At 56.4% G+C, this 18,780-nt stretch overlaps 1 protein-coding gene across 3 annotated transcripts in view; it reads left to right on the top strand.

Moving 5' to 3' along the window:
• SLIT1 (slit guidance ligand 1) overlaps positions 1–18,780 on the top strand; it is a 63,897-nt gene that overhangs the window by 15,024 nt on the left and 30,093 nt on the right. The window lies entirely within an intron of this gene.

Below are 18,780 nucleotides of genomic sequence, written 5' to 3'. Positions count from 1 at the left end.
AGTGCATAGGAGCAGAGCAGTTGTAGCCAGGACGCGAGCTCTCTGCTTACTGCATCTTGTATCTCCGTTTCTCAGCTGTGAAATGAGGATGCCAGGTCCCTGCTGGGGCCGGGTAGGAGTGGATGAAATAACTGAATGGGCTGAAATGTTGCCAGGACAGGCATGGCCATGTCGGGGCCAGGCAGCCCTGCCCGCACAGGCAGGCTGCGGCTGAGCCGTTTTGCTCAGCGACGATGCCGGTTTCTTCCGACAGTGCCAGGGAGTCAGTGCTGGAGTCCAGCCGGAGGCGGTGCAATGAAGGGTTAAAACGCCGTGTGGGTTGCCAGTGTGGGATGTGTGAAATGGTGGACAGGCGCCAAAGATGAGCCTAGGTAATGGCAGCTGATAGCACAGGCGTTCAATTAATTATCAAATGGCATTTGTTGAGCTCAGCTGTGCAGTATCGTGGCGCCAGCAAGGGCCCATCCTCCTCTAGCCTCCCATTGCATAACAAAAACACGGTCAAGAGAATTATTTTACAAACATTAATGTTTCCGTTTTAACCTTCTCTGGAGTTTAATACCAGGCTCTTTCAAAAAGCAAACCCCAACGATTCATCGGGGAGATGCAAAAGGGCAGCCCCCTGGGCGGGCTGAGCCGTGTGCCCTGCTGCAGCCCCCGGGCTCACGGGGAGCCGGGGCTGTGCCGCGGTGTGCACAGGGCTGTACACTCCCTGGCATGGTGTGCACGGGGCTGTACATACCGCTGTGGGTGAGGAGAAGGGTATGTAAGATGCTCTTTGCATTCACCCCACATCCAGGTGCATTTCAGCCTCTGCCTGTTGCTTTATTGTTGCTTGCCGCGATGTGATGGTCGTTTCGAACCTATTCCCTCCCGTCCTGCCTTGAAACTGTTTTCTGGCCATCTCTGCCGTGACAACCACTCTCTGGACATCAGCACCCGGAGTGTTTCTTGTGCGATTTGGGGCTGTGTGCGCAGGCTCAGATTTTGCAGCCCCTCTGCTCTAGGCAGTGCTGTGTCTTGGGGTGCTTTCATGCACACTCAGAGCAGAGGGTCCCTGTGACGAGCTGTGGGATTGGGGACACACTGAGCTGCCTGCCATGCTTCTTTGCACCATGTTGCCCCACACACTGCCTGCATTAGTGAGGGCAGGGGTGCAGCGCTGGGGTCTGCCTGGGGAGCACGTTGGGAGCTGCTGCCCAGGCAGAGCCTCGGGTGCTGCGTTTGGGCAGCAAAACCTTACGTACCGGAGGACCTGCTGCTCCCTCTTCTCACAGCTGACTTGCTGAGATGCTCAAGGATGGTTTGGGGGGGATGGCAGGGCAGGGGGTGCCCAAGGCAGAACTTGTCTAGACACACCGTCATGCTGGCTTAGCAAGAGGTGGGATCTGGACCGGTGCTAGTCCAGCCGGTGTGGGAGGTCATAAGGACGCTCTTAAATTGCCGCAAACCTGGCTCAGGCTACAGGGATATGAGTCAGTGGGGAGCAGATTTAAGCTAAATTGAAATCAGCTCGCCTTGAACTGAAATTGGAGCCTCTCCACCAGGCTTTCTGCTTATTTAACTGCTGAAATGGATCTGGGGTGACCCTGATGCTCGGTGCCCTCTCCCTGCCCTGGAGGCAGGCTGGGACACATGCTGGTTGGGATGGGATGGGAAAAGAGGGCTCTTACCATCACCAGGATCTTGCAGATCCTAATCTCCAGACCATTTCCAGTGAACAGTGCCTGTGCAGGCTTCTCCTTGCCCTGCCTGCTGTGGCCACCCACGGCACACTCCTCTTGCTCCTGGGGTACCTGCTAAGGCATCATATCGTAGCGGGGCTCTCGCCTCATGATACTGAGAGGTCTTGAATTAGCAGAAACTGGCTGAATGAGTTGGACTGAGTTCTGTTTAGCAGGGAAATGAGGCTGCCAGGTCTGGCAGGTGGGTGGCAGCTGGAGCAGAAAGGCAATGGTGGACGCAAGAACTGGTGGGCGTTGCATAGATGGGTACCTGGGTGCTGGCCGGGATGCTTCAGCCTCTTGTAAGCCTTAGTCTCTCATCTTCAGCAACACATCATTAACATGGCAGCAGGTTAAGGCAAGTGTGCTGAATGTGAGGTATGTAATACCCATAAAGCAGTTTTCCACTGCACCTCAAGCCTCATGGAAGTATCTCACAAGCACAGAGAGGAGGACCTTGGGCTCGGATCAGGATGGAGAGCTGTTTGTCCGCCTCCTGGGTCTGAGTGTCAAAGCCTAATCCGTGTTGGTGGTGCTTTGTGGTCTCCCAGCCCAGCTCAAGCTGCAATTAGTTACTCAGATCTTGGCTATAAAGACCATTTGTGCATTGGGATAATGGAAAGGATTGGAGTTAAACCTGATTCGTCAGGGTTTAAATAAACTGGGGAATGGCAGGAAAAGGCCAGTGGAAAGCAAACCTCAAATGAGGGCGTGGGGGGAGGTGAGATGCCTGGAGAGGAATGTTTTCCCCTCGGTATTTGGGAATATTGAGCTGACGCCTGCCGGGAGCCCGTCTGGGTCTGAGATGGGGAGGGGGAGGCTGTGCCAGCAGTGGGACTGGGAGGCAGGAGGACTGTCCGCACGGCCGCCCTTATTTATATCCACCGCAACCAGCGGATAACTCATTAAGCTGTCCCAGTGGCTGGAAATGGTGCTGATCTGAGGTTTCACTGGAGAGCGCCTGACCCCAGCGACCCCATCTCAAACTGGGTTTAATTAAACTGTCACCACTGGACGGAAGAACAAAGCGTGGTGGGCTTGGGGGGGGCCAGGGTCCCCCCCCCCAGCTCACTGGGGAAGAGCATGTCTCCTGTGAGGTGGAGAGCTGATAAAAAAATGGATCTTTCCTTCCATTGAGGATTACCCAGGCAAGAAGGTGACCTCTGCTATTGCACTGCCCAGTGCTGGTCCCCGGTGCCCCGCAGCCGTCAACATCTTGGCTCAGCACCAGTGCAGCCCTGCAGCATGCTAGGAGCGAGGGGGATGCTGGCAGACGTCGCTTCAGCATCTCTCCCGAGCTGGCAGGAGTTGTTTTTTCCCTTGTGAGGGGGGACCCAAGCCCTTGTGTTTCTCTCTGCATCCTTGGGAGGGATGGGGGAAGGATGGGAGAGGAGTTTTGTAGCCCTGTCTCCCCTCTTTCCCCACCTTGCCTTAAAACCTCCTTCTGAAGCCATTTTTAAGCCCCTTTGGGGTGCTGGGTGGGGGATGCAAGGAGGAGAGAGGAGGCTGGGGTGGCCATAGCAGCAGGGTGAGAACAGAAACGCTGCGGGCACATCGTCAGGGAGGCAAAGACGTGGGCTGTCGAAATGTGCTAAAGGCAGCCAGGATGGCTATAAATAAATGGTTTTCTCCAAGGGAAAGCCGAGCTGGCGCGAGGGAAGAGAGGAGCGGTGGGCACTCAGCAGCGGGGAGCTCTGGGGAGGTGCTCCCCCAGGGGAGAAGGGGTCCTGGCTGGGATGCATCCCCCCCTGGGAGTGGCAGCTCAGAGGTTTCCCTTGTCAAAAGCCACAGCAGCCACTCCGTGCTCGGCAGAGTGGGAGCTGAGAGAGGATGAGCAGAGAGTAGGGGAAAAAGGTCCTGTCTCCAGAAGGAGAAAGATTTAGGACATGGGTCATGGCCTGTCGGTTCCTGCCAGACCCGTGCCAGCAGAAATGGTGGAGGAGACAGAGCCGCGTCCGCCCTGGCAGCCAAGCCCGGGGAAGGGGCCGGCGGTGCTGCTCTCCTGTCTGTAAGGGCAGGGGCTCCCTGGAAACAGCATTAACATCTCAATCAGGACCAGTGTTGGCTTTCTGAGGCAGAGTGGGGACACAGGAGGTGATGTAGGGGCTGGGGAAATTGTCATGCTGCTACGAGACTCTCCTCCTGGGGCCAGAGCCCGCAGAGGAGTTGTGATGCTCTGCACTTACTTCTGCCTGAGAGCTGAGATGGAGACCAGGGGCTGATCCAGACTCACTCTGGACCAGGGGTATTTAAAGAGCTGGGTGATGAGGGATTTTTGAGCTGAGTCGCAGAGAGCACTGCAGCTGGGTGTGCTGCCCGGGCTGGAGAGGCTACTTTATGATGGGCCCTGGGGCAGGTTCCTCACACCGTCCCTGCACCTGGCTAAACCCAGCCCTAATTGCCTTTGGAAAATCAGTCAGAGAAAAATGGAGCAGTGCTAAATAACTTGAGAAAATGCAAATGACATCCTTCAAGAAGGAGAGGATCACAACCATGCGGGAGGAAGCTGTGAGCTGAGTAGTAGCAAAACAGGGTGACAAGTGAAAAAGGAGCTGTCGGAGAAAGGAATAACAAAACAGGCCCTGCTCGGATGGTGCTGGCTGTGCGTGGGAGGTGTTGCTTGCGAGACTGTACCAGTGACCATTCCTCTTGGCGCTGCACTGGGAAAACCCCCGGATAGGAAAGGGAGAGATGGAGAAACATCAGGACAAGAACGCATGCTCGGTGGCTGTGGAGCAGTTCCGTGCCCCCGCAGCGGGCGGCTGTGCCGGTGCCAGGCAGGAGGTGTGGGTGCAGTGGGGATGCTTGCCAGGGAACGTGGGTGCTGCTGCTCTGCTCCCCTCCCAGCTGGGGGAACTCACCTGCCTGAGCCCCAATTTTGATCTGGGGGGGGGATTTTCGGTGCCTGCCTGTGTGTTGGCTCGCGGAAATCCTGCTGCGGTGGTGGCCGGGCTCTGGCTGTGTGCTGGGTCTCCTGTGCCAGACACCCTCCCTGTCCTCCCACAGCCACTCCTGTTGGGGCTTTGGCTGAGGTTCGCTACCTCCAGCGAGGTTTTGTGCTCGTTCCGCGGCCGGTGAGCTCGGCGTGTGCCTGGGAGCCTGCAGCCGCTGCGTGGGAAGGGGCCTGCGGGCACAGCATTGTGTTTTCATCTTTCCGTGCTGGAGCAGGGTCGCTTCGGCTCCCAGGGCATGTGCTGCTTTGCTCTTTGCACAGATGTGTGTGTGCTGGATTCCCTGCGCAGAGGTCCACGGTCCAAGAGCAAAGTGACGAGTTTGGAGCAGAAAGCAGCTGAGCAGCTGCCCCTGGAGCAAACCTCCCTTCTTCCCCAGCATCCCACATTTCTGTCCCAGCTCTCCACTCCAGCAGCATCCCCCTCCCCTTGCTGGGTGAGGGCCAAGTGTCCCTGCTGTCACTGTGCCCATGTTTCGGCTGTTGTCCCCTTGACTCTGGGTGCCATACCCCCTTGCACTCCCCAACAAAGCCTCTTCTGTCGGGGACAGAGCAGGGCTGGGGGGGACAGGCTGGGACATCTCCCCCCGAATACCAATCAGGAGGGGGAATGTGTTTACCCCATTAGCTAGGGGGGGGGACCGTCGGGCCTGTGTGCTACAAGACACACCACCCACCCCCCCCTCCTCCAGCTGGAGGGACAGGGAGGGGAAAGGGAGGCCTCGCTGCAGCCCCTGGGAACAAAGAGTCAGTGTGGCTCGTGACAGCTCTAAGGAAACGCGGGGAAACAAATGTGCCACTAATAGGTGGGGAGGTTACCTAGGAAAAGATGCTGCCAGGCGGGCGGCCAGCCCCCTCCCCAACGGGCTGGCAGGCAGCGAGGGGCTGGGGCTGGCACCCCAGCCTCGGGGGGGGGGCGCTCAGAGGACTGCAGTGGGGCCAAGCTGAAGCAGGTTTGTATGCCCCCACGCTGCTGTTCCCGTGGGCACAGTGTCCTTACGGGTACAGTAAGGGCATCTCTGGGGTTTTGTTCTGGGTGCCCCCACTGGGAAGCGGCACCGCTGTGCAGAGAGCTGCTTGCTCTGTGCTTGTTCTCCCCCTTCTTCGTCTGTTGTTAACATGCTACAGACGTGAGGTTTTTTTGGGGGGGGCCCAAAAGGACTCCCTGGGGGATCCTGAGTACAGCCAAGCCTCAAAGCCTCACTAACTAAACACTTGTTTAAGACCTTTTCATTTTTAAACACTTCCATAAGTGTTTTGGCACCCGACTCGCAGTGTCTGGAGGCGCAGGAGTGCCAGGATGAGGGTCACTGCCATGCCCAGACCTGCCACCAAGCAGCCTCCCCCTTCACTTCCTACCAGGCTGGGCTTCCTACCACTGGGGTGACGGTGCAGACCCCTCCCAGGGGTGCCCCAGCCCCCAGCTCTGTTCTGTGCCGTTATCCCACTGGCAAGCCGGGGCTGCCAGGATTGGGCATTGCCAGCCGGCTGCCTGGAGATAATCTGCCCACTCCCTCTGTGCACCTTGTTGTGCTCCCAACCTGTGTCCAGCTCCGGCTCTCTGGGAGTTGAGCCGCTTCCAAGGTTTCCCTGGCAGAACGTGGGGTTGAGCCCTGCTCCTGGAGCTCCCTCCTCAAGCCGCCGGCTCCCCAAGGCACACCCTCAGTTTCGCTTTGGGTGCAGGCTTGGGTTTGGCTTTTGTAACCTTAGGGGTCTGGGTCTGTAGTGAGGTGTAGCTTCCAGCCCCCTGCTCCTTTCGGCAAAGTGCCCCCCCGCCACGTGACGCTGTGCAGAGCAGCCCTGCCCAGCTCCCTGGTGATCCCTGCCTCGCTGGCAAATGGGAATTTGCAGCCCATGGGGAAAAGTGATGGAAAATCAAGTCTTCCTAATGCTGTGCAGCAGTGCTAATTACACAGCTATCAAAACACAGGGGATTTATTTATTCCCTCTCTGCCTGCATTGTGCCATGTTCACCCCTTGGCCACCTTTGGTCCCCTGAAATTTAAAATAGCACTCAGAGGAGCAGATCCCTTTGTCCATACATTGTGAGAGCAGAATAAAGGCATTTCATTCCTCCTGTTTTCACAGATAAGATAGTAGAAAGGTTCGAAGTAATATTAAAGAATCATGAGCAGAATTAGCCTTTGGTAGTTTGACTTTCAGGATGTGGAAGAAAAAGTGTCTTATGTGGTGATTTTAGGGTAAGTTATAACTTGGTACCCCTGCACGTGTATCCCACAGACATGTTAATGTGCAGAGCCAGATAATTAACCTGTGTTTGCTGGTTGAATCTCCGGCGGGTGAGTGCTGGGCCCTCTTGTCTTTCCTGCTGGGACTGCCATGAAAACAAGCTGTCAGCAGTTTCCAGCACTGCTTCTGACAGCTGCCTGCAAGGGTGTCTGGTGCCATGTCCCGTCTCTGCTGCTCCTGAGGGGCCCGTGGTGCTGTCAGCATCGGTGCTGGACCACACAGCCTGCAGCCCCGACACCAGCAGCTCAGCTCGGTGGCCGCCAGCACCGGCTTCTTGCCCAAGCAGGCTGCCTGAGGTGCCAGGGTGCTTTACCCACTGCAATAGGTGGGGAATAAAGACCAGACGTGTGTGAGTGTGAGTGGGGAACATGCCCATTCTCATGCCCCGGAGGTTTCCTTGTGCCACAGGGCTTGTAGGCATTGCCAAGGGGAAGCTGTCCCCCGCCCCCAGGGATGGGCTGGGGCCATCCTGCTTTGGAGAGCCCTTGTTTCCATGCGTGCCAGTTGGCATCCATGCACAAAGAAACCTGGTGGGCAGTGTGTTGGGGGTGGGTTTGGGGAGGTAGGGATTCATTTCCCAGATTCTCATCTGTGTTAAATTAATTATCTCGGGGTTATCCTCACTTAACCAGCGAGACGCAGACGTCTGTGGTTGGGACCCCCACTGCCCTGCCAGACCTAAGCAGCGTATGGATTAGGGGGTCTTACCACCTGCCCCACAGCCCCTCCGTGGTTGTTGCACCTTCCTTTGCCCCCAGAGGCTTTGGTCCCCATTTGTGTCTCTATTTTCCTTCAGGACAGGAAAAGCTGGATTAATTTTTACTGCTCCCAAGGGAGCTGTTGGTAACTGAAGACATCTCGCTGTCTTGTTTTCTGTAAACTGGGAGGCAGGAAATGGCAGGGATGTTTTAAAATGGTTTCCTCACTCCCCCACTTGTCCCCGTCTGGTCCTCACCACCCCTCTGATGGAGGAATGGCATCTGAAGTAGGGCTGCTTGGAGAGAAATAAAGTCACTCAGACTTTTTCCAGGCCCTGGGGCTGAAGGAGAGAGGTTTCTCTTGGAGGTACAGGTGGGAAGAGCTTGACCATCCTCTTGAGTGCTTGGGAAGTGATAATTTTAGGATCCTATGGAGGAGGAGTGAGGGACATTAGCCCCATTGCACAGAGTATTAAACGTGGAAAGATTAGGAAAAGCTCCCCAAAAGTGCCTCTCACCCTGGAGCTGGAAAGTCCTCCGTCTCCAGACCCCTCCCATGGCAGAACTGGAAAGAGGACCCAGGAGTCCTGGCCCTGTGTCCCCCCCCTTGCCTTCCCATCCCTGGTATGGTGCTCAAAGGGGCTTTTGTCCTACTCTGAGCCCCACAGGTGGGTGGGCGCTTCGTCCTCCCTCCCTTACCCCTGGCCTGGGATGCTTTTTCCCAGGGGCTGCCCTTGGCCCGTCGCTATGCGACGAGGGCTTGCGGGTTGCCTCGGCAACGGGGGCCTGGGGATGCGGATTGGGGGTCAACCCTATCACAGGACCCTTTTGGGATGTTTGCCCGGGGGCTGGCGATCCTGCTTGCCGCGGACCGGCACGTACCCAGCAAAACGCGCAACTGCGCGTTTTGCTGGGTACGTGCCGGTCCGCGGCAAGCGTGGTGGAAATACAAAAATCAGTGTGTGCCATGCTGGTGCTCACAGGGCGTAGGGTCAGGGTGCAGGTACCTGGCGTCAGGGTTTCGCCTCAGGGATGCTCCGTTGCAGCTCTTCTCCATTGCACAGCCAGGCTGTTACTGCCTGGCAATTACCGATGGCGCTGTTAATTACTAGTCATAGGGACAAAGTTGGGGCAGTGTAGTGGGGGGGGGGGAGGTTGGATCTGTGCTTGTGGGGTAAACGGGAGCAAGCAAGTGAGGAGTAAGCGGGGGGGCTGGCTGCATTCCCGGCGCTCAGCAGCGTTTCCAGCTCTTGCTGTCTGACCGGAGGCATTTCCACCTCCCGGCGTTGCTGTCCCGCTCCGGCTCGCTTGTTCTCTTCCCCACGGGCGCAGCGTGTTGCTCATTCCTGCATCCTACGATTTCACAGCATCCCCACAGCCGGGTGTTAATGAGATTAGACCCAAGCTTTAAGATGTCTTTCTCTATCCTTTGCCATCCAATTACACAGCCCGCATGGTATCTGATTGCCTGTGAGAGGGGAGGACTGGGGCTGACTGGGATGGGAGGATGCAGCTGGTCTTTCTGGGTATCAGCCCCGCCGTGCCGAGTGGTTTTCTTTCTTTTCTTCCCTTTTTTTTTTTTTTTTTTTTTTTACTCCTCCCTTGGCTTTGAGCTGCTTCGTTTGGCTTTTTCATCGCTTCTCGACGTGGCGGCTGGGCAGAATTTGTTTAAATTAACTGCTTGAATGGCAGCGTTTGTGTGTGTTGGTAGGGGGGAGCTCAGACAGCACCAGAATGGATGAGGGGGATTAAAGGTGCCTAATGGGTTCCAGATGGGCATCCCGGACTGGGAAACACCCCCCCCACAACCCCAACCCCAGCTGGGGGCCACTGGCAAGGAGCTTGGTGCTGGGAGCAGGGATGCTATGGTGAGCGGCTGCCTGGCTCTCCCGCAGCAGGGTGGCTGCTCCGAGCGTGTGCCCGTGGGATTGGGGTGCCCTGAGGCTCCCAGGGTGCTGGCTGGCCCGGAGCAGGGCATGCAGCAGGCTCTGCTCTCCCTCCTCCAAGTGCCACAGGCTCTGGGGACACAGGGCTGGGGACAACCGCTGCGTGTGAGTCTGGATTTCGGAGGTGCCTCAGCCCAGGCGTTAGCTGAGAGTGTAAGTGCAGCCCACCACAGCAGCACTGCTGGAGTGGCAGTTTCTGCTCAGCAGTCTTGGTTGCAGTGTGAGGAATGATAATATTTAGTCTTTGATGCCCTCGCCCTAGGCTCTAGGATACCTCAGGGTGCTCACCCTGCCTGACGTCCCCACCGCTGCAGACATCAGCATATTTTTTCCTTATTTACAAATGGAAAACTGAGTCTCAGAGACAGAAGCTGAATCACCTGTACGGCCCTGCCAGTTGAATTTCCCAAACCTATAGGAATTAAGAGACATGGTCGATAGCCCTCCCTAGCTCCCCAAGGGCTGGGCCTTCCACTGAGGGCCAGATTTCTCCTCCAGATCTGCTACGTGGTGCCAGGGCTGCAAGTTTGCAGCCTGTCTGGTGGCAGTGCCTAGCTTGGAAGCACATCGGTCCCCAGTGAAATGAAACGTGCAGGAGCGAAGGGCTGCTGGGGAGTGGTGTTGCTGGTGGGGGAAGCGCAGAATCGCAGGCAAGGTCACTGCTTTTGAGTTTTATTAATGGTTGAGAGCAGGAGTGGGACATAAGTTGCAAGCCAGCCAGCTGCTGGATATATCTCTTGTGCCGTAGGATGGCTTATCATTTTGCAGGGGATTTAAGCTTCTTAGGGGAGCGGGCTGTAGAAGAACCCATCAGATTTAATGGGAGTGAGCACCAAGTGGTACTTTTGCCTTTGAAAGCTGGAAAGCCCTGTTCCAGGTGGGAATGAGCTCACTCACCCTGCAATGGCTTTTTGTGAAGGCAGCAGTTTGCCTCGGCATGTCTGACAGCATCCAAGCTGGAGGATGAGGCGAGATGCAGGACAGGGGACCCATGGCAGTGCTCTCGATCCAGGAGTGCTGTGGCAGAAGGTGGGGGGCTAAGGAGGGTGCGGGCAGGGTGGCAGTGGGGCTTGCGGGACTGTTGGGAAGTGCTGGCTGGCCTTCCTCACCCACTGACCCTCAGCCGACGCTCTGTCTGCCGGCCCTTCTGGCCCATCCTTGGCTTCGTGTTTCCCCCCCAGCTCTCATTTCCTTCCACAAATATTGAGAAAATAAATAGCGCAACCAGAAGGGGATGTCCCCATGTCCCTCCGCACACAACCGTCTCCCCAGGGAGCCGTGCAGGTGGTGACCTTGCATTCCTCAGCCTGAGGGTTAACTGGAGAGAAAGCAAATATTGGCTTCCCTGGGGGCCATTTCAGTCTGTGCCTCTTGCCTGGGGGAAGGGGCTCACGGGGACGGGCAGGTCCCCATCCCTGGCAGGGGCGGTTGCACAAATCCAGCTCTTTTCCCGGGTAGCGTGAGGTCCCCACTGTGGTCTGAACCCACTCCTCGGGGCAGGATGTGCCCCCGGCACGACGAGGACAGGTAAAAAGCCCCGTGGGTGATGAGCTGGAGGGTCAGCCTGGGCCGGTCGCTGGCTGCGGTGGGCTGTCACTGCCTGCCCCTCTCAGCTGGGCTCCTCCTGTCCCACTTCAGTTGTGATGTGGTTTTCTGGCCCAGGAGTTGCTCGATGAAGCGTAGTCCCCATACTGATGCCAGGAGCCTTTGCAATCCCCCCCCTCTCCCTGGGGCAGGATCGGGCCTCAGCAGAGTCCAGCAAAGTGTATCCTCCCTCTCCCCCATCCTTCTTTACTCCCTCCATCTCGGTCTTGTCTCTTAGCAACTGCTCCTGGCCAGGACCTGGGATGTGTAGGGAGGGATGTGACACTTTTATGCATCAGTCACTTTGCCACCTTGAGAGTGACAGCGAGGTCGTTAACCCCTGCGGCGCTGGTTGGGTCGAGGGGAGGATAGAGCACCCCTGCGACGCCTCCCCCCGGGTAGTAGCCGGCTGCTCTGCCTCCAGCTTGACACCGATCCTTGTTACAATAACGATACAGGCAGCAATCAGGGAGGAATTAAAGGATAATTAATGCCAATCCACATGGAAAATTGCTCTCGTCAAACAAACCTGATATCATTTTTTTTTGATGAGCTGACAAATTGGGTTGATAAGTAGCGACTGTGCTGACATGATATACCGAGACTTCTGCAAGTCATTTTACTCTTGCCTGGAGGATGTTGCAATGAAAACATTAATATTCTGCAAAAATCAGTGTAATGTTTCTGACAATGTGCTTCACTGGTAGACTTCCCAGGGGGGATTGCAGCGGTCATCTTTTTGGCAGGGAGCAATGGGGCTCTGCTGATGATGAACTGATGTTCCCCATCTCCGCAGAGCCACGGTGGTCTTGGGATCTCCGGTGGCAATAATATTCACTTCTGCCAACCTCTTTCTGAGTCTCCTGGCCTCTTGTTGCTGCCTCCTTCTGCCCTGTGCCAGCCAAGGGTGTGCGGTGAGCTGGGCGGTGTAGGTGATGTAGCTGGGGTAAAAGCCACCTGCACTGTCACTGAGCTCTGTTTGGAAGGAAAAATGAACTGACAGGTGAAAGGAGCAGGGCTGGTGCTGCTGGCGGGGTGCTGATCCGGTGGGATGCTCTGCCTGAAACACCTGTGCTGGAAAACATCTTCATGTAAGGTCACGCAGCTGGGGAAAAAAAAATGTAGGTCACAGCTACAAGACGGGGAACAGCATCTGGGGACATGGTTACACTGAAAAGGACTTAGCAGCCGTTACTGCAGCCTGCTGTGGGATGCAGGCTTCCAGTGCTGCAGCTTGGGGGGTGATGGAGGAGCAGAGCAGCTCTAGGTACTGGGGGCTGGGTGGGGGTTTCTCTGTTTTGGAGGCAGTGGGGGGGGGTCTCTGCTGAGCATCGTTTCCTGCTTCAGGGCCCAACAGTTTAGAGAAATGTTGGGAAATTAGAAAGTGCTCAGAGAGAAAGTGCAGGATAATTGGAGGTCTAGAAAACATGCCTTCCAGTGAAAAGAATTAAAAAGCTCAGCCTATTTAGTGTATGCAAGAGGAGGTTAGGAGGGGATTTTATCCCCGTCTCTGCGTACCTGCATAGGGAGACACCTGATTGTAGGTACCTCATTAATTTTTTAAAAGAAAAAAAAGAAAAAAGCATAAAATCATTCAATAGCTGGAGGCTGAAACCAGACAAATTCAGACTAGAATTAAATTTGGCTTTTTTACCATAGAGAGCACTTAACCATTGAACACTCAGCTGGGAAGAGGTGGATTGGATGTCTTTTAAAGTTGCAAAGGACACTGTACTACTTTCCCTGATGGTGAAAATGGGGAGGAACTGGGTTGGAGCAGGAATCCCGGGGAGGGCTCTGTGTCTGGACTGGGTGCGCAGAGGTGTCCCAGTGATAAAGTGTCCCCTTCTGGGTGATGGATGACACCTCATCTGCTGTCCCTCTCTGGGCACTGGGAACATCAATCCAGCCTCTCCATCCCAAGCCAGGACCTTAATTGCTCGCAAAGCCCCCGAGCATCCCTGCTCTGCAAGGCTGGCTGAGCAAAGCTGGCTGCGGAGGCTCTTTTCCACCCGGGATGATGGGAGGTGATGTCTGAGCGGGCACGTCTGCTGGTGGGGACGGGGCTGCCGCAGCCGGGGGGCTGCTGGGGGACTCCCAGGCCGCTCCCGCTGCTCTCAGCCAGGCCAGGGGAGATTTGCTGGCGCCGGTCTTCCCACGCTCTCCCCAGGGGATGCTCAGCCGCGGCCTTCCCGACCTCTGCGCTGCAATCCTGTCTGAGCTTCTTAGGCAGAGTTATATTTTACTAGCGTGTTAAAAGGGAAAGACAGCTTTGCTTTAATTTTATGAGCTATGAAGTGCCTTGCCTGGTTACGTGCTGGCTGAGCTTTGCAAGGGCTCTGGCTTGGAGTTCATGGGTCAAATAGCGGCGGTGGTTGAAAATGCCATCTCTCCCCTATACACCGCTCCCTTGCCCATCATAACTGCTCTTCCTCCAGTTCCCTCATCTCTGCAGAGCCAGGCAGGATCTGCTCCTCTCCTGTTCCCATCCCTTTGCAGGGAGATGCCAGCAGTGGCCATGACAGCGAGGCCAAAATGGAGCGTGCACGGGCTGTCCGGCCACGGGGTTTTCCTGGCTGCCGGTCCCCTGAAATTGTTGCTGGGACAGTGAGAAGTTGAAAGCTGACTGTAGCTGGGGTTGTGGCTCTGGGAAAGTCCCACCCTGGCTGCACATTTGGGGACAGTGCGTGCAGAGTGGCGGGGTGCTGTGGGGAGCTATCAGTGCCCTCGTGAGCGGGGTGGTGTGTGCAAACGCCCGTGTGCCCTTGCAGCCTGCCGACCCCTGATCCCCCGGTTGTAGGAATGTCTTTACATGCTCTGAGAATCTTTGTGCTCCTGTTCTTGCAGCCTGCCACTGGCCCAGCCTGGGTTTTGTGCTTTTGCTTCTTTTTTTTTTTTCCCCCTTTATTTTTTTTTTTTTTTCTCCAGCCTCTTTCACAAAGACACCTATTCTCCCCCTGCGCCCTGGGGATTTACACAGAAAGCTCACCCTCAACACGCCAAAAGAAAGGCCGGGCAGCCAGGGAGAGGAAGCTCACACAAAGTGCGGTGTGTGGCTCTTTGTGTCGCCTTTGTAATTCCTCCGCACAATGAACTGCCCCGGCCACCCACCAGCCCTGAGGTACCCCCAGGTGCCCTGTCCCCCATGCCCCCCAGTGCAGCAGCAGACAGAGCTGGGGATGCTCCTAGCCAGGCAGCTGAGAGTGCAGCCTTTGTGCTTGTGAAAGGGGAAATTTGGGCAGGATGGAGATCGCCATGTTCCTGCAACAGCAAAAAGCCCCCTCGCATCCCTGCCGGCCCCCCCCCGAGCAGAGCTTGGGGGGGGGGGGGGGGCTGTCCCTCCAGCAGAGCCCTTCCATCAGCCCCGATGGCGGCTTTTAACATGCTAATGACCCTCTCAAGGGCAGGAGCAGCTCTGTGTAAAACCCATGTTCAGCCCTTGGTCATGGACATTTGCTCGGAGACACAGTGTTAAATATTTATCCTCCCCGCCTCCCCCTGACTCCACAGGCATTAACAATAGCGATCACAACCGGCCCCTTCCCCCTCCCCAGGAACATGTGGCTCCCGGACCATGACAGTGAACGTTATCGTTTGTACCTGTGAATTATTGATAAGGTATAAGATAGTTCTTGAGCTGAAAAAATAATGAGGGGGAGAGGCTGTTTGCAGCCTGGTGGGGCGGGTGCTATTGCAAACCCCCCCTTCTCTGGGGACAAAATGGGTGGTGGGACCCCATTCCTGCCAGGCCCCATCTGCCAGCTGACCGTGCCGGCCCTTAGCAGCGTGCGGCCGCACCAGGCTGCCTTTGTGCGTGGCGGTTCCTCTCCTGGCGTGGGTCTGGCTGGCGCCTGTCCCCCTCCTGGCTGCCCTCCCTGGGGGAGGTGGGCAGCTGCCCGACCTCCCCAGCCCCACGCTGCCTGCAGCCTCTGGCGAGCTGGGGGATGCTCGCTCAGGCAGCTGCCTGTGGGTCACGGAGGTGAGTGGGGATGTCCCAGCTCCACGGGTCGGCCGCCGGCCCCGCAGTGGCTTGGCGGGGAAGGGGCAGGTATTGCTCGGCCCCACAGATGCCGTGGCTCCACTGAGCAGATGGGGTTTTAGCCTGGGTGAGCCTTTCAGCTGGCAGGGCTGGGGGGCTCGGGAGGTCTCCAGGGGCTGGAGGAGGGAGAGCGGTCATTGGATTTATGGCCACCAATATGCACTGTCCCTGTGCACTGATCTGTCCTTGGAAAAAGGGGCGATGAGGCTGTTGAGTCCCTAGAAATCAGGTGACAGCCCTGGAAGCGGGTCTGTTTCCCGGTTTAGGGCTGTCATTTGGCTGGGAGCTGAACTCAGTGCATCTGTCCCCTGAGCGACCGTGGTGAGAGCCTGTCCCGGAGAGCCCCCGGGTCCGCCGGCTCTACCAGGTCTGGGCTTCGACTGCACTTTGCGAGGCTCTGGGATGCCACACAGACGGGTGCAGATGGGTCGAGGGGTCTTGGTGGTGGTAGTGTGGGCAGTCTGATTAAAATCAAGGTGCCTCTTTAAGCCGGTTCAAAGCCTGGCTTTGATGTACTTAAACCCTTAACCCTGTTGTGTTTTGTGGGGAGAGTATCAGCAGGAGAGCCCAGGGCATTAGCGTGCAGAGCACGGCCGGATCTGGGGTTACACATCTGCATCCCTGGGCTAGGTGATGGAACACTGGGGTGCTGCACCCACACCAGGGACACTGGGGTTCTGGGGGGGGGAGCATAGCCAGGATGAGACACCCTCCTCCCTTGCACAGAGCCCCCCACCGTGCTCTGGCAACACCACCTCTGCCCAGAAAGGGGTTGCCCAGACCTGCTGTGCACTGACATCAGGTGTTGCTTTCCCAAAAATGTGTCTGAATCCAGTGTCACAGACTCCAAGGATGCAAGATGTGCTGTTATTTCTGAAGATGCAGGAGTGCTTGGGAGCCGCCTCTGCTCATCACCTGGCCCACAGCCGGGGGCCACCTGGGCACCATTGCTCCCCACCTCCTGCTGCCTTCGTGGCTCCCAGTAGTGGCTGTGAGACTGGGAGGATTCCTATGAACTGCCCACCTCCGTGGCTCTCTAGCTGGGTCTCCTGGGGGAAGTGGGAGGTGTGGGGTGTTTGTGAGCACTGAGGGGGGAGGTGGATGTCTCATGCTGTTCCTTGGCATTGGCGCTGCCACTGTCCCCTTTCTGTCTGGCCTGGGTGGTTTGGATACTGATTTTAACTGCACGCTGCAGTAGCAGAATCGCACCCAGCCTCCCGTTTCTGTCTTCCTCTCTGTCTAACCTCCCCAGAGTGCTCCTTGGGTTGTGTGCCCAAGGTAGCATTTCTGGGTGAGGAGCATTGCACTGGTCTTTCTACCAGCCCCAAAAGATAGGCTGGACTCCTGGAGTGGTTATGTCCCCTCTTTGCTGTTCCCCAGGGCACTGCTTTTCCAGGTGTGCTTGTGCAAGGGTGCATGAAAAATTACATTGCTGGGGTGAAGGCTTGAAAGTGAGAATTAAGAAGTGATTAAGAGAGCAGACGCGTGTGCAGCATGTCTGCACGCTGGTGGGTGTGTGGACGTGATGTGGTGGGTGACGGGTTGCAGCACGTGTGCCCCAGTGTGTATAGGCACAATGGGAGATGTTCTCAGGCAGTGTGTGGAGAGCCCCTGCTCTGAGGATGCCTCCCTCACAGCATTACCCCCGAGTACAAGCTGCAGCATGGGATCTGGAAGGGTCTGAATATGGCTCCTTGCTCTCTCAGTGGCAGCGCATCCCTGAGTGGGTGACTGATCCCAGCATTAAAGGCTCTGGGAGTGTGAGCCCTCATCTGCCCGCTCATCCTCCTGCTCCCTGATTTGTTTCCAGTTGTGTGGCAAATACTGGCCAGGCCACTCGGATATCAACTTTGAAGTGTGAATTTCAAATGCTCCCTCTGTCCTCATCCCCTCTCTGGTGTCTGATGGGAGGTGCGGGGAGCAGCAGGAATACCAAGCAGATGAAACAGCCCCGTTCAAAGCCCAGCACCGTGGCTCCCACTTGCAAGCCAAGTTCAGTTTGCAGGCAATTACCCGGCAGTGTTTCCTGCCTTCGCTCCTGGTCTTTTTCCCTTGCAAACTGCCTGCTCTCTGCTTTGCTTTTAGGGGGAGAGCCTGGCAGCGGGGCAGCTACGAGCTGCGCTGGGCTGGACTCCTGCCTGCAGGCTATGGTGAGGGATGCTGCAGCCCTCCTGTGCCCCATCCCATGGTCCCCAACCGTCCGTCTCGGTGTTGAATTTGGCTCTTACACCAAGCAGGTGTTGAGGGTGAAGGCACAGACGCTTTCTGTGCAGGGGGCAAAGCAAAGCAGTCGTGCTTTAGCCTCATTCAGAGCCAACACGTGAGGATGGGACCAAACCCAAGGCCTTTTCTCTCCAGCTGCTTTCTGGCTAGAGGGATGCCATGGGGACTACTCATCCCGTGCTCGATCCCAGGGTGCTGCAGGATGCTCGCGTACTCGGCTGGGGCTGTGCAGGCAGGATCCGGCCCCTTCCCCATGCAAGGGAGAGGCGAGACGGCGTGTGTGAACTCGACTTCACAAGACATCAAATGCGCTGCAGTCGGGTGGAAATTGGCTCTCGGAGCTCCTTTCTTCTGGCACCGAGCAGCTCCCCACTCCTGCTCCCCCCTCAGCGGGTGGATGGGCTGATAATATGAGGAAGCGCCTGCTCCCCTCCGAGCTGCGGTGCCTAGGGTCTCATCTTCAGGCTTGCCGACAATTTGCATTAATGTTTACTTAACTAACTGGGAGCCTTCTTACATCCCAACCACTTTTGCTGTGGGGCCTGTGGTGGCTCGTGGGGGCGGCGGGACAGGCAGAGGCGTTTCTGGGCTGCCGCCTTTGTGTTCCGGGAATCTCCAACCCTCAGAAAAAAACTCTTTGCCAGAAGAATGGGCCCTTCTCTCAATTTACTTGAAAAGATGTCCTGGATTTCTGCCCAGCCAGGACCCTGCATTGTTCCCAGGCAGGATTTCGGTGGGGGAGCTGGCTAATTTGCAGTATTTTACATATATAATACGTTGTCAGAAATGCTTTTAAATCCCTATAATATTTAATTAGGAGGCAGCTTTTGGCATATTAGGTAGGAATGGGACTGTCTAATTAGTTATTGGCAAATTCACACCCATGAGGGTAATTAAGTTAGGTAAAAGCTGGAGGGAAGCTCCCATGCACTCATCCAGGGCCGCCGCTGGGCTTTCCCCCACTGTGGGGCGAAGGTTGGTCACGGTCCCTGTTGGAGCAGTACATGTCCCACCATGGTTGGGTCTCTGGCTGCCTCCAGCAGGGCTTTGACACCTTCTTGGGCCCGTGACGTGCTTGTCTCCCAAACCTGGTATTTTTAATCTCTAAACTGAGCTGGGATCTGACAAAATATGAATCATCCAAGAAGTGTAAGAGCGGGCAGAGTCCCTGGCAGACTGAGGTGTATTTTTAGCTCATACGTGTTGGAATTTGACTGTTCCTTAGGGAAAAAAAAAAAAAAAGAGGTTTTCAGATCTGAGCGCCTAGCTCTGGCCATGCTGGGAGCTCTGTTACCGGCTCTGCATTGCATTGCCTGCCTTGAAAATAAGGCTTTATGGCAGCGTGGGAGGGAGGATGAGGGTCAGG

The sequence above is a fragment of the Tyto alba genome, unplaced genomic scaffold, assembly GCF_018691265.1.
Source record: "Tyto alba isolate M040663 unplaced genomic scaffold, T.alba_DEE_v4.0 Super-Scaffold_1, whole genome shotgun sequence".
NCBI lineage: Eukaryota > Metazoa > Chordata > Aves > Strigiformes > Tytonidae > Tyto > Tyto alba.
Note: the sequence above shows the minus strand (reverse complement) of the source record. Positions and strands in the feature narration are given on the sequence as shown.